Below are 13,980 nucleotides of genomic sequence, written 5' to 3'. Positions count from 1 at the left end.
ATGTCTTCATCCTGGGGGCTGGAAAGAATAATTTTTCAATTAAAACTTATTTTAATTTCAGCATGATTCTTTGTTTGGTAGCTTTCTATTTCCCCCATTTTAAACTTTTAAAATGGAAGAGATTGCCAAATGCATCTTAGAGCTCCCTGCAATCAAAAACATAAGAATCAAAGGAAATTTGTAATTTCTCTAGTGATAAAGTTTTTTCATACCTGGAACAATTGGCATTTCTTTGAAAGACCCATAGTCTAAGGACAAACAATATAAACTTTACAAAAAATAAATTACATGGCCCTGGCTTGTTTGGCTCAGTGGATAGAGCATGGGCCTGCAGACTGAAGGGTCCTGGGTTTAATTCCTGTCAAGGGCACATACTTCAGTCACAAGCTCCATCCTGGCACTGGTTGGGATGCATGCGGGAGGCAACCAATCGATGTGTCTCTCTCACATCAATGCTTCTCTGCCCCTCACCCCTCCCTCCCATTCTCTCTAAAAATCAGTGGGAAAATATCCTTGGGTGAGGCTTTAAATGCAATATAATAAAAGCCTAATATGCTAAGTGTCTGACCGTTCGACCATTCAACCAATCACTATGACACACACTGACCACCAGGGGGGCAGACACTCCAACTGGTAGGTTAGCTGGCTGCTAGGGTCCAGCCAATCGGGACTGGGAGAGACGGGCTGGACACGCCCTGGAGCCCTCCCGCCATACCTCCCCGGCCCCAATCGTGCACCAGTGGGGTCCCTTGGCCTGACCTATGTTCTCTCCCAATCTGAGACCCCAAAGGGAATGTCAGAGAACTGGTTTCAGCCTGATCCTGTAGGCCAGGCCGAGGAACCCCACTGGTGCATGAATTCATAGTAAATAAATAAATAAATAATAAGATGGATGGGTGGTGGGTGACTGGCAAGAGATTGAGACAGGTCAACTTAAAACTTTTAGTATAGTTTACTTTACTATAAATGCCTGTCCATTGTAGTATAGTTTACTTTCAAATGTCTGTCCATTCCAATTTAGAATCCTGAAGAGAAACTTGTCTAATAATTTGCTTTAGGTCATGCAAATAAAGAGATGGAACATGCACACAGAAATTTCTTCATCTTCATGTTTTTCCACCTCCACCCTACTTGAGCTGTTGATAAGACTAAGAGTAAAAGAATAAACAAAACATGTTCCTACATCTTACATTGAAACTGAGAATGCATTTTTCATAGAGTAGCTATAGGTCAAAGGGCATTATTCATATTTCTTTTTTAAATATATTTTATTGATTTTTTACAGAGAGGAAGGGCGAGGGATAGAGAGTCAGAAACATCAATGAGAGAGAAACATCAATCAATTGCCTCCTGCGCACCCCCTACTGGGGATGTCTCCGCAAACAAGGTACATGCCCTTGACTGGAATCGAACCCAGGACCCTTCAGTCCACAGGCCAACGTGCTATCCACTGAGCCAAACTGGTCAGGGCTTCATATTTCTTTTTATAGGCACTTCGAATTAAATAAGCTTTGATGTACTAATATTTGAGAGCCAAATGGCAGTCATAAAATATTTATGAAAAAATACACCCACACTCAAAATGATAAAACTACATGAACCTTCTCAAATATAGTATGTTCAGTTCTAAACTATAAGTTGAACATTTAGAGACATTTATAGGTATACACATAAATATGTATAAAATTAAAATTGTTTTTATGATAGTAAACAGTAGCATATTTACATCTTTCTTATTTAGCTATTGAAATTCGTGGTTGTTAAAGAAATACATTTTATGAAACTGACGTAATAAATAGTTTGGAGACTAATACATAGTATTCAAAACTCTGGGAAAAATTAGGAATATTGTGTTTTAGAGAACTCTAAATCTTAAAAAACCATGAAACAACAAGACAAATCCAGTAAGTGACCTTTGGTTTTATTGTCATTGAAACCAAGAAATAGAAAACTAATTTAGTTTTATTTTGTATATAGAGTAGTTTTTAAAAGACAAAAATAAACTTTTTTAACAGCCTGAAGCTATTTTCTATACTTACACAACATTGTTCTCCAATTCTATTTAACCCATGCTTTAGTCTAGTCAGTACACTGATTCCTTTGGAGCTTTATGTATACCGCTTTTTTTACTAAGACGTTGCCCTGAATATACATCATCGATAAGTCTCATAACAGGAAGTAAAGAGAAATAAGAAACAGAGAATCAGGTTTCTATGGCAACTTTCTGTGACACTCTGACTGCTCTGTGAGGTGAAACATTTCCTCCAAATAAAAGACTACATTGAATAAAGCAGGTCTTATAAGGACTATGGTCATCTTTACAGTGTTTTATAGAAGCAATGCTTTCCATCTAGTAGAACCCCAAACCTTTTTGGGTGATCAATAAAGATTTAACTATCAATTCTTATTTGAATGGCTTTCTGTTATTATTTACTCCCCTAGTATGTAAGGCAAACAGTACAGAGATACCGATCAGAGATTAGTAATAGAATACAGCTTACGCAGGTAGCTGCCACCATCAGGTTTCTGGAGAGGAAGGGATGGAATTCATTTGTAAAGATTTTCCCAGATCACATAAATCATACTTCCTCAAACCATATGCCCTTCACACACACACACACACACACACACACACACACACACACAATTTTACTAAATAACAGTGGTCTGTTTAAAATGAACTATAATTTAAAGTTGCATTATGTAATCTCTTCCTCCCCTTCCCCTGGTCTGTGATCCAAAGCAGGAGGGTGGTTGATGACTATGGAATCCATTATCCTTTCTAATTCCATGTGCTTACATTGCAGATTAGCTATGGTTCTAACCTCCAGTTTTAATGGAAACCACTGGCTGGCTTGGTTGTGCAGTGCATGAGTGCGTGTGTAAGCGTGTGTGTGTATGGTCCAGAGAAAATTGCACCAATTCTTATAAATTGGTTAAAAACAACAAAACTTTTCCATTTTGCTCTTTATTTTTCTTTTCTTTTTTTCTTTTTTTTTTTTTGTTTTTGCATATCACAGTCTACCTCACTACTATGGGCCATCATTCTTTCCCATGAATCTTTTTACCAAGACTCCCAAATTCATTTACCCTTGGAAGTTCAAGAAAGTTCTTCCTTTTATTCATTACCCCCTATAACTTGGATACAAAATTAAAGGAGAGCAATTAATCTGTATTGTAGAGTGGCTTCTCTTTTTATGACAAGCTAATCTTAATTTAAAAAGGAAGTTTGTGACCAATAACCATTAAACAGAGCTTCTAAGACTCACCTTTCTTTCCCTCAATTATGTGCATTCCCTAATTAAAAGGAGAACATGTTGGCCCCTGGTATCTCTTTCCATAGGCAATGATCCAGAAACAGTTCTAAAGTTGATTCAAGGTACTTTGAAGGGTAAGCGTGTAGTAAATGTATAAGCAATATATTACAATTTGTCTTATCTTTCTTCAGGCACTCATCCTCACAGTGATTTGTGAGCGGGCTTAAAACGTTTCAGAGCAGATTTTTCCTGCTCTGATGTTCTGATCACCAAAGATTTAAGCTCCATTTTACACTAAGTGGTTTGTCACCTTTTGCAGGGAATCGATAGGAAGTGTAACAAATCTCTTGTTTTGAAACCTATCCATGCTTCCTCCCCCAAATTAAACATATACATCTTTGGTTAAAAAAATGAAGCAGGAAATACTTTATCTTTTAACACCATTGATCTTCCTAAAATGTAAGCTCCTCTCTGTCATTTGTGCATTTTGCTGTGCGCCTCATCTGCCACACGGGGAATAGTAAGTGCTCTCTCTCCCCTCCATCACAGCCAAATGGGTTGGCCCGACATGAAATGGGGTTTGCTCAGAAGAGCAGGAGGACAGATTGGACATGAAAATAACTGGTAACATATTAGTGCTCTTACTTTAAGGGGAAGAGTCAACTGTAGAGAAATGCTAACAAAAATCAGAGAATCGTTTTTAAAAAGGTCTTGACATTTCACGTTGCAATTTCATACACTTGCCACATAAGCTATAGAGGTGCAGCTTTTGTTACTTATTTATTGAAGAGGAAAGTAGAATAGGAGGGGTGTGGGGGTGGTGGTTGGGGGCTAAAGAGAAAGTATTCAGAGAGTGGAAAACTCAAAATAATCTAAAGCTGAAGTATAAATACGTATATGAAATCAATTAGGTACATTGAAAAAAGTGTTATGGTTTTATTTGTTCTGCAATTGTGCAAACCTTAAATATTTCTCAAGTGGGTTTTCAAACAATTTAAACTCTGAACCCCTTTTCTCATAAAAAAATATCCCCTAGAAATATAAAAAATAGAATCAATCACAGATAGGGCTGCCTTAGCACACCCAAACCTGCCTCTGTGCTGTCAGCCGCCACAGGCTCATAACTTTTTCTAGGTACACGGTGTCAATTATGCTGAGATTCAAAATACAATCAGAGTGAGCCCTAGCTTTAGGATATTCCTTCAGCGAATCATGGCATATCACTGAATTGGTGCCTTTGGGGGTACCAATTATACTCCCACAACTACCTTCACCCCAATACTTTAGCCACACTGAGACCATGGGAACAAACACCCAGGGATGCAAGGTGGCCGTCTAATTTGCATAGTATTAACTCATTATTTAATTAACATGTATTTGGAGGAGAAGCTGTGAGCCACATGGAGGCAGACTGAGGAAGGTTAAAGTCAGTGATTGGACAAGGCTCAGTCCTGCACAACCTACATAAAAAATTAAATCGCCCTTGTAAATTGAACCGATCCTCCCGGGGAGTCCATTTAATGACCATCTGTTTTTATTCAAAATACTCCCTGGGGGGAGGAGGCATCTCACCTCACACTCTATGCAGCTCATCAAAGTTATTTCCTTCCAACCACAGAAAAGCATGTTCTCTGAGAGGAGAGCTGCCCAAACTTCTTTTTCTTCCTTGTGTTAAAAGGCCTAGGATGGTTTGGCCCCCTGGTCATTCCTGATCATTCCTACGGACACTTCCTTCAGGTGCTGGCCTTGGCCTGGATCCAGGGGAAGACCTGTACTGTACAGAGCTCTCCGATGAGCATTTCTGCAAAATCTGAATTATTTAACTTCAGTGCTATTCTGCAAAACAGAAAGCATTTTCCCATTTCACAGATGAGAAAACTGGGCTGTAGAAGTTAAGATATAAAAGTTTAGGTCTTATAATTTACTAGAGGCCCGGTGCACAAAATTCATGTATGGGTAGGGTCCCTAGGCCTGGCTGGCGATCAGAGCTGGGCCTATTGGGGCCCGAAGGCCCCAGCAGGGTCAGTAGAGGAGGCAACGGGCTGGGCACTGAAGGAACAGATGCCTGACGCCGATGCCGCCATCACACAATTCCCCACCTCCCCCGTTCCTCCTTCCCTCGCCACCGCATCGCCACTGCGGCAGGCAGGCAGTGGGCCGATCAGGGCCTGCAAGCTGGGGGGAGGAATGGGGCATTGGAGGTTGGCTGCCAGCCCCAAGGAGGGAGCCGGCCCTCATCCCCCCTGAGAAAGGAACTGCATCTGCTGCCACCCACCCCCAGTTCCCCATCCCAGCCCGGGGCCCTGCCCCGATGGGGCAATAAGGGCCTGCCAGCCAGGGGGAGGGACCGCGGGAGGTTAGCTGACCAGTGGAGGTTGGCTGTAGGAGCGCACTGACCACCAGGGGGAAGCTCCTGTGTTGAGCATCTGCCCCTGATGGTCAGTGTGTGTCATAGCAACCTATCGTCCAGTCGTAATGGTCGCTTAGGCTTTTATATATATAGATAAGCTGTAAAGCGGGGATCCAAAGCCATGGCTTGAGAAAGCATGATTTGACGATGGTTTCCCCCCACCATCGTGTGGGAAACACTCTACCAGACAATACAAATTTCTGATTCTTAAGACCTAAAAAACATAGCTATTGAAAGGAGTTAGGGCAAGGGGATTTGGATTATGGACAAAGAGACCTGTTTTACTTTATTTTGTTTTGCCTGCTGGAAGCAAGGTGTGTATTGTGAAGAGAGTAAATAAAGAGGGAAACTGAGTGAAGAAAAAATTAAATAAGAGAATTAAGTTGGTTTTTGAAGAAAATAAGTTAATTAATATTCATTTTGTTGTTATTGCCATCTAACCTATGTTGAGTATTTATCACACAACACACCAGCTGGTACGATTTTAGTCACCATTTCTAAGGCAACTGCAACATGAAATGTCCTTCACTTAGATCCCTAGACATGGAGGGAGAAGCTTGGGGAGCTCCATGAGCACATAGAAAACATACAGGGTTTTACGTGTGAGTTTGTTTCTCTGAGAAGAGGATTAATAGTTTTATCGGAGTATAAAAAGATTATTACCAGTTAAGAAACACCAGGTTTCCATAGCTTCATATTGTACCCACAAGGAATTTTCTCTTTTCTCATGGTTGTAACAACTCTATATTCTGCTCAGCCTGAAGCTTGCTCTCTCTTTAGGACTTCAGAACTGAACACGAGATCTACTGAATATCAACCTCCTCAAGCTTGTCCTGTAGCAGCTCAGACTCAACAGGCCTAAAAGTGGACATGCATGTTCTCCTCCCCCGACATCCACACTTTATATGCCATTTTCAGAACTACACTTTAAATATATATATTTGTATTGATTTCAGAGAGAAAGAGAGCGATAGAAACATCAATGATGAGAGAGAATCATTGATTGGTTGCCCCCTGCACACCCCCTACTGGAGATCAAACCCACAACCTGGGTATGTGCCCTGACCAGGAATTGAACCCTGACCTCCGGTTCATAGGTCCATGCTCAACCACTGAGCCACATTGGCCGGGCAGAACTACACCTTTTATGGAGCAAATGCCTCTATAAGTTTTCTTAAGCTGCTCACTCTTTGTAAAACATGCATTCTAATTTCCTCCTCCTCATATATTTCTATTAAATGAATGACTCATCATTTCAGAAGCTGTCCCTGACTGCCCACGGATGAATTAAATACTCCTCCTCTGCACATGCCCAGGTTGTGGGCTTCATCCCCAGTAGGGGGCATGCAGGAGGCAGCCAAAACGTGTATCTTTCTCATTGGTGTTTCCATCTCTCTGTCCTTCTCCCTTCTTCTCTCAAAAATCAATAAAACATTTTTTAAAAGATTTTTTTTATTCTGCGAATAATTATAAGAATAGCAGCAATGAAACTAGCTTTACAGTCATTTAGAAAACTAATATATTTGCAAAGGTAAAGCAGCCGGTTCAAATTGCTGAGAAATATGTCTGCAAAAAAAAGAAACGGTTTCCAAGATTTTCTTCTTCCTTCATGAAATGAATCTGTCCAAGAAACGTTAGGCAATTTACCTACTGGAAAAATGAATGCACAAACAAGTTTCTTCACAGGAACCCCCTCTCTGGCGCTGTCTTTATCAGAATGGGGATGTAAGTTGCACTACATACTTGGTTAAAACAGCAATAGAAAATCACTTTATCTTACTACCTAATTCTCTGCTCCGAGCCTCCTTGAAGGTCATTTTTCCCGTCTTTGTTGAAGAAGTCATAGAAAAAGTTAGGCTGTCTCCCTTTAAAAGATAACTTCTCTGTGACCCTGAGGAAACACAGGAACACAAAGAAAAAGATATCTCCTCTCTCTGCCCTTCCACCACTCGAAGACACTCCTTTTTGGTTAGCATTTATTAAATCAAACATTCTTTCAGAAACGATTGCCAACATGTTTCAAATTATGCAGCACGTTTAAGACATTACCTACTTCATGCACATGGATAAATACACAGCTCGTACATGCTCTGCTCAGGATCGGTTGCCTGATGAATGTTAAACATCCTGGCCTCTGCGTTTCCCCATTGTGTGGAAGAACGTGCTTGTCACTTGCCGTCTCGAACATGGATTAGCCAAGAGCCTTGGCAGCCCCTTTGCCAGCAGTTGTTTCTGCCAGGTTTCTTTTGATCAGCACCAGAGTCCCTAACTGGCAGTGCCTCCAGACGCGTGTAGGTTCTTCTAACTTTACAGGATACGGTAATATACTTCCTGAGTACCCTCATAAATGAGGCACACCTGAACAGGCAGGCTTTTGTGGACTTACTGGATTTTTCAAGGCCTTTATAAAAACACCCTGGAATTATACATGTGAAACTGGCCCTTTCTGTTTCGTTTCCTCGGTGTAATGCCACACAGAGATGTCTGCCCAATACTTTCTCATGATCAGAAGGACCCTGGCCATTGACAGCTTCTCAAACTGTATGAATGCCAGCATAGATGGTGCTAATGCTTTTTTTTTTTTATCTAGTGGGATACTGGCCCAAGGTTTCAACAGTTTTTCTTTTTAAACATTTTCCCCCCACCGTCCTCCAACCTCCTTTCCGTGGCAAGCTGGAACTCAGCACCTTATCCTAGCAGTCAGGAGAGAGGGATGGAGATAATATCTATTTTCTGGTGTAGGATGTGTCCTTGGTTTCAACCCAGCTTCAAACTGTGATTCGCATCATCAGAAGACTGTTGTAAGAACTATGGCATTTCGTCTTTTTTCTTTTGCTTTTTAAAAAATTACAGTTGACATAAATATTATATTAGCTTCAGGTATACAAGATAGTGATTAAACAATTATATAACTTACAAAGTGATCACCTTGGTAAGTCTAGTGCCCATCTTGTCATTTCTTATGTGATGGAAAAGAAGCTTGAAGGCGGGGAAGGGTGAATGGGTGGGGAGAGATGAACCAAAGAACTTGTATGCATATGCATAACCCATGAACACAGACAGTATGGTAGTGAAGGCCTGGGGCAGGGGGCAGAGGCGAGCTAGAAGAGGGGGTGGGGGGACATATGTAATACTTTCAACAATAAATATTTTTTTTTAAAAAGCTCCTCTCTCACCTTTATACACTTCAAAGTATTTCTTGCCTACAAACACTCATCATATCGCTATAGTTCAGGGTCTAAAATAACCTATATTTATTCGTAAGTTTACTTTAGAAATAAAATCCTTTTTTTCTTATTTACATTAACTTCTCTTTTGTCACTATTTACCCTCAAAAATATTTGTTTATTTTAAATTGTAAGTACTCCTAGATTAAAAGCAGGATCTTGAGTATCTCCTAAAAAAGTAAGAAAAATTCCATTATGGAAAGTTATTAAAGATATTGCTTATTTGATTGGATCATCATGAAGATAAAATATTAAATGTTTGTGTTAAATTGTACTTTTGACAATCTGCTGAATTAGAAGCAAGGCAAGCCAGCAGGCCTACAAGTCTCATTTTCTTTTTTTAATATATTTTTATTGATTTCAGAGAGGAAGGGAGAGGGAAAGACAGAAATATCAATGATGACAGAGAATCATTGATTGACCATCTCCTGCATGCCCCCCACTGGGAATCAAGCCCGCAACTTGGGCATGTGCCCTTGACCGGAATCGAACCTGGGACCCTTTCGTCTGCAGGCCAATGCTCTATCCACTGAGCCAAACTAGCTAGGGCTACAGGTCTCATTTTCTAACACCTATGGACATTGCCTACTACATTTCAAAAAATATGCTTAAGCCCTAACTGGTTTGGCTCAGTGGACTGAGGGGTCCCAGGGTCAATTCCGGTCAAGGGCACGTACCTTGGTTGCGGGCACATCCCTAGTAGGGAGTGTGCAGGAGGCAGCGGATCGATGTTTCTCTCTCATCCATGTTTCTAACTCTCTATCCCTCTCCTTTCCTCTCTGTAAAAAATCAACAAAATATATTTTTTAAAATATGCTTAATATTTTGACAATTATTATTTTATTTAATATCCACAATAACACTGAGATAGATATTATTATCCCCAAATTTTAAATATAAAACAAATGCTAAGAAAAGTTAAGTGGTATCCAAAGTTTCACAGTAACCTTGCACATAGGACTGACAGGTCACATAGGAATGAATATTATAACAGTGATACCGTTAACATGATATGTTCTAGAAAGTAAGTATTGTGTATTATGTTAAAGCACTTGGGACCTGAAAATAGATTATATTGATATTGATAGTTACATTTCTCAATGATCTTTCTCTCTCTGCCTTCAGTAGTTGAAGGTCATGCTCTAAGCACTCACTTACTGGAGTCAAAAGTTTGACTCTTGGTATCACAAAGGAGCCAGTTTTTCTAAGTATGAATTTCCCATTGATATCTGTGCATAGGAAAAGAAGAACACTGTTAGCACTTAAGGGATGTTTATGAAAATAAAAGGGAAAAAAGGCTATTCTTCACAAATCAGAACATAGCAGACAGTGTTTGAGGCCACCAGAAATTACTTCCAGCAAGGAAGCACTTTTTCTTGTTCTTTCTGTGCTCCTTTTCTTTCTTTTTAATTGCAAAAAAAAAAAATGTAAATTCAAGGCCTGCTGAGTCATTCCATAGTTTCCTAGCATATCCTGGTATTGGTCACCTTAAAAATAATAATTACTCCCAACTGCCCTTTGTTGAGTATATTCTGTGTGCCAGGTTTTTTTGGTGTTTTAAGTTGCTCTGCTCCTCACAAATCTCCATGAGAGACTTGACATAGGATTCAAAAACTCATGATTTCCCATCTACAATGGGAAAATCTCAAGTAGCCTCTTGTAACTGACAGAATAGGCGACGTTAGTATCATTATTTCACATGCAGAGACTTGAAAAGAAAAGAATACTCTCCAGTTGTTTTAAGGGTAGATTAGTTAGAAGTTATGGCCATTAGTTTGGAAGCCTTCCCCCACGCAGTCAATGGCTGGATAGATAGATATGTGCTGCCTATACCAGCCCAGATTGCGCGCATCCATCCTTATATATAACCCAGCACACTTTTTCTGGCCTCCTGAGCCTCTCAATAACCTATATGTTCATGTATCATCTACTCATTTTCTTCAAGTGTTGATTATCACTTATGTTGCTTCTCCTGTAATAAAATGAACTTCAGTATGCCTATATGTTTATATTTACATGTCTTCCATTAAAGAGTGGATGTGAATATAGTTTGTGCTTGAGAGGGAGTGGCAAAAATTAATTTTGTTTTGTCTTGTTTGTTTTCAAAACTGAAATTCCAGAGTTGATTGCCTTCCCTGTTCTAGATGTTGAGAGACGGTCTTTCTTATGCTGCCTTCAGAGGAATGCCTAGAGGTTGAATGACAAAGAGAGAGAAAGGAGCAGGAGGCCTGGAGTAAAGCTTTGAATAGGGGAGGCCTCAAAAGTTCAAAGTAGAAAAAGATGAAAGGCCTCAGATGTTCTGTGAGCAACAATTGGTGTTTGATGTCACCACTCATTCTCAGTGTGACTTGACTCTTTTAAAAAACTTTTCTTCGGTGCTTGCTTCTGTCATTTTCTTTAAGAGACAGTTTTTTAGCGATGGCTGATGTTTACACACACATTTTCTAGTGTGAATTCTTGCTGCTTCCATTGCCATTCCTTACACTACCTTTAGCTTTACCTTTAAGTAACCTGCCATGATACCTATGATAATAAGTAGCAATCACTTTCTTCCCCCAATAGAGCTGACACTTCATCCGATTGTTCAGAGTTCGGAACACTTTGTATTGGCACATCATATTTCAAATCCAATTAAAATGGAAAAATAGAATCACAATGACATTTTACTGTCGTGAAATAAAGGTAAACTTACAACTCTTATAGTAAACACTCTTAAATGAATAGAAGGCTACATAGAATAGTCAAGAGAGCATTAATTTTTTAATCAACCAAGTGATCCTGGATTTGAATCCCACTAGGAAAACCAGAAAAATCTATTTAAACTTCCTGATCTCATTTTGTTCCATGATAAAAATCCTTCCTTAACAGGTGGTGAGGATTCAAGGTGAATTGTCTAGCACTTAATCAAGCACAGAGCAGTTGCTTAATAAAGAAAAACTATTATTATTAAATTATGTAACCCACATAGCAGTCATGTAAAGGGGATAAGCAAATTTTTATTTTTCAATTATTTTCCGCGAGGTACCTAACTCTCCTTCTCAATGCAGTTAATCCCTCTCATTCCCACCCTTTCTGGGCAGCTTGCTTTACTTTATTTATCACCTTGCATTGAAATTTTGTGTTTACACGCTTGGCTGCCTTCTCTAGGCTATGAGCTTATAAAGAACAGACACCCATTGTCAGCATGGCATTTCCAGGGACTAGGCTATGCTAGAACACATTTGTGGTGATTCATTTTGTGGGTCAACTTGACTGGGCTACAGGGTTCCCAGACATTTGGCCAAACATTATTCTGTGTGTGTCTGTGAGAGTGTTTAAGGATGGTATTAATGTTTGAATCCATAGACTGAGTGAAGCAGATTGCCCTTCCTAATATAGGCCTGCTTCCTCCCATCAGTTGCAGACCTGACTAGAAAATAAAGGTTGAGTAAGAGGGAATGCGTCCTCCCTGACTATTTGATCTGGGACTTTGGTCTTTCTCAGCCCTCAGTCTTGGACTGACACCCCAGTCTTTCTTGGATCTCTGGCTTGTTAGCTTTCAGACTAGAACTTACCGTCAGCTCCTGTGGTTCTCAGGACTTCAGATTTGGACTAGAACTACAAATTGGCTTTCCAGGGTCTCCAGCTTGCAGAATGAATATTTTGGGATTTCTCAACCTCCCTAATTGCATGAACCAATTTCTTATAATAAATCTCTTTTACATGTAAACATACATATCCAATGGTTATGTTTCTCTGGACAACTCTGACTAATACAATATTAAAGTTGCTTAATTAGCCCTGGCCGGTTTGGCTCAGTGGATAGTGTCGGTCTGCGGACTCAAGGGTCCCAGGTTCGATTCCGGTCAAGGGCATGTACCTTGGTTGCGGGCACATCCCCAGTGGGGAGTGTGCAGGAGGCAGCTGATCGATGTTTCTCTCTCATTGAAGTTTCTAACTCTCTACTTCTCTCCCTTCCTCTCTGTAAAAAATCAATAAAATATACTTTAAAAAAATAAAGTTGCTTAATTAATATTTGGTGAACTGATCTGATTTCTCAGAATGGAAAAAACATTATAAAAGCACTGAGTTTTGCCTTTGCCTTATTGCCTTTTGAAAAAAACAAAACATTTTTGACATTGCAAATGTCCTCAAATAAAAGTTGTCCCAAGTCCTATTGTTGAACAGACTTAAGTGAGCAAAATCCCTCCCCATTTTATGAGTTCTCTCAGCGGGATAACTCTTTTGGGTGGATTTTAAACATTCGCCTCAGAAGAGTAGGTTTAAAGTTTCAAATTGAATTTCAGTCTTTGATCCTCAAATCAATATCTGATGGATAAATGAAGCTCTGGTTTTGACTGGAGGAAGCTAGAATATCAAAATGACTGTTTTGACATTAAACAGCTGTTTTTAAAAATTCCATGATTTCATTGCCAGTGAATAAGACACATGTGGATTAAATTTTCTTAGAATACACAAGGTTTGAAAAGTGAAGGGAACCTGCTTTGGGTTTGATGGACTGAAAAGCATTTGCAACCCAGTGCTATCTCCTTCTACGTCTCTGCCTGAGTTTCCTGCTTACAAACTGCTTTGCCCTCATGAGCTCAGCATACAGGAGAGTGATCTCAGAAGTGTGAAATGTTGAAATCAGCCCTGGGAGAAGTTGTTTCTGAACTTTAATGAACCCCAAGCCAATCACTATGCACAACTCCTGCAGGTTTCCTTCTGAGAACCTCAGGGCACCACCCAAAAATATGCTATTTCCAAGTTATTGAAAATGGCCTTTTTTAAACACTGTTCTATTAAAGTTAGGTTCTTTATTCCTGCGTCTAATATTATTTCTAGATTTATGAATTGTTTGACCTTTTATTTTTAAGGGTAGACATTTCATCTTATTAGAAAGAAAGTCAGCAGTTTTCTTTGTAGCGTAAGATACATTTGAGGAGAGAGGAAAAAATACTGTTGTTATGATCCAGAAAAAAGTAATGAATGCGTGTTCCAATAGCCTTCTCGGAAATGGTGACATTGCTGCAAAATTTATAAACTCTGATTTGGGGAAACAGAAGATTCACTTGGTTTTGAGTTCAGACGCAAGATTCACACTGTA

This window comes from Myotis davidii, unplaced genomic scaffold (assembly GCF_000327345.1).
Source record: "Myotis davidii unplaced genomic scaffold, ASM32734v1 scaffold147, whole genome shotgun sequence".
NCBI lineage: Eukaryota > Metazoa > Chordata > Mammalia > Chiroptera > Vespertilionidae > Myotis > Myotis davidii.
Note: the sequence above shows the minus strand (reverse complement) of the source record.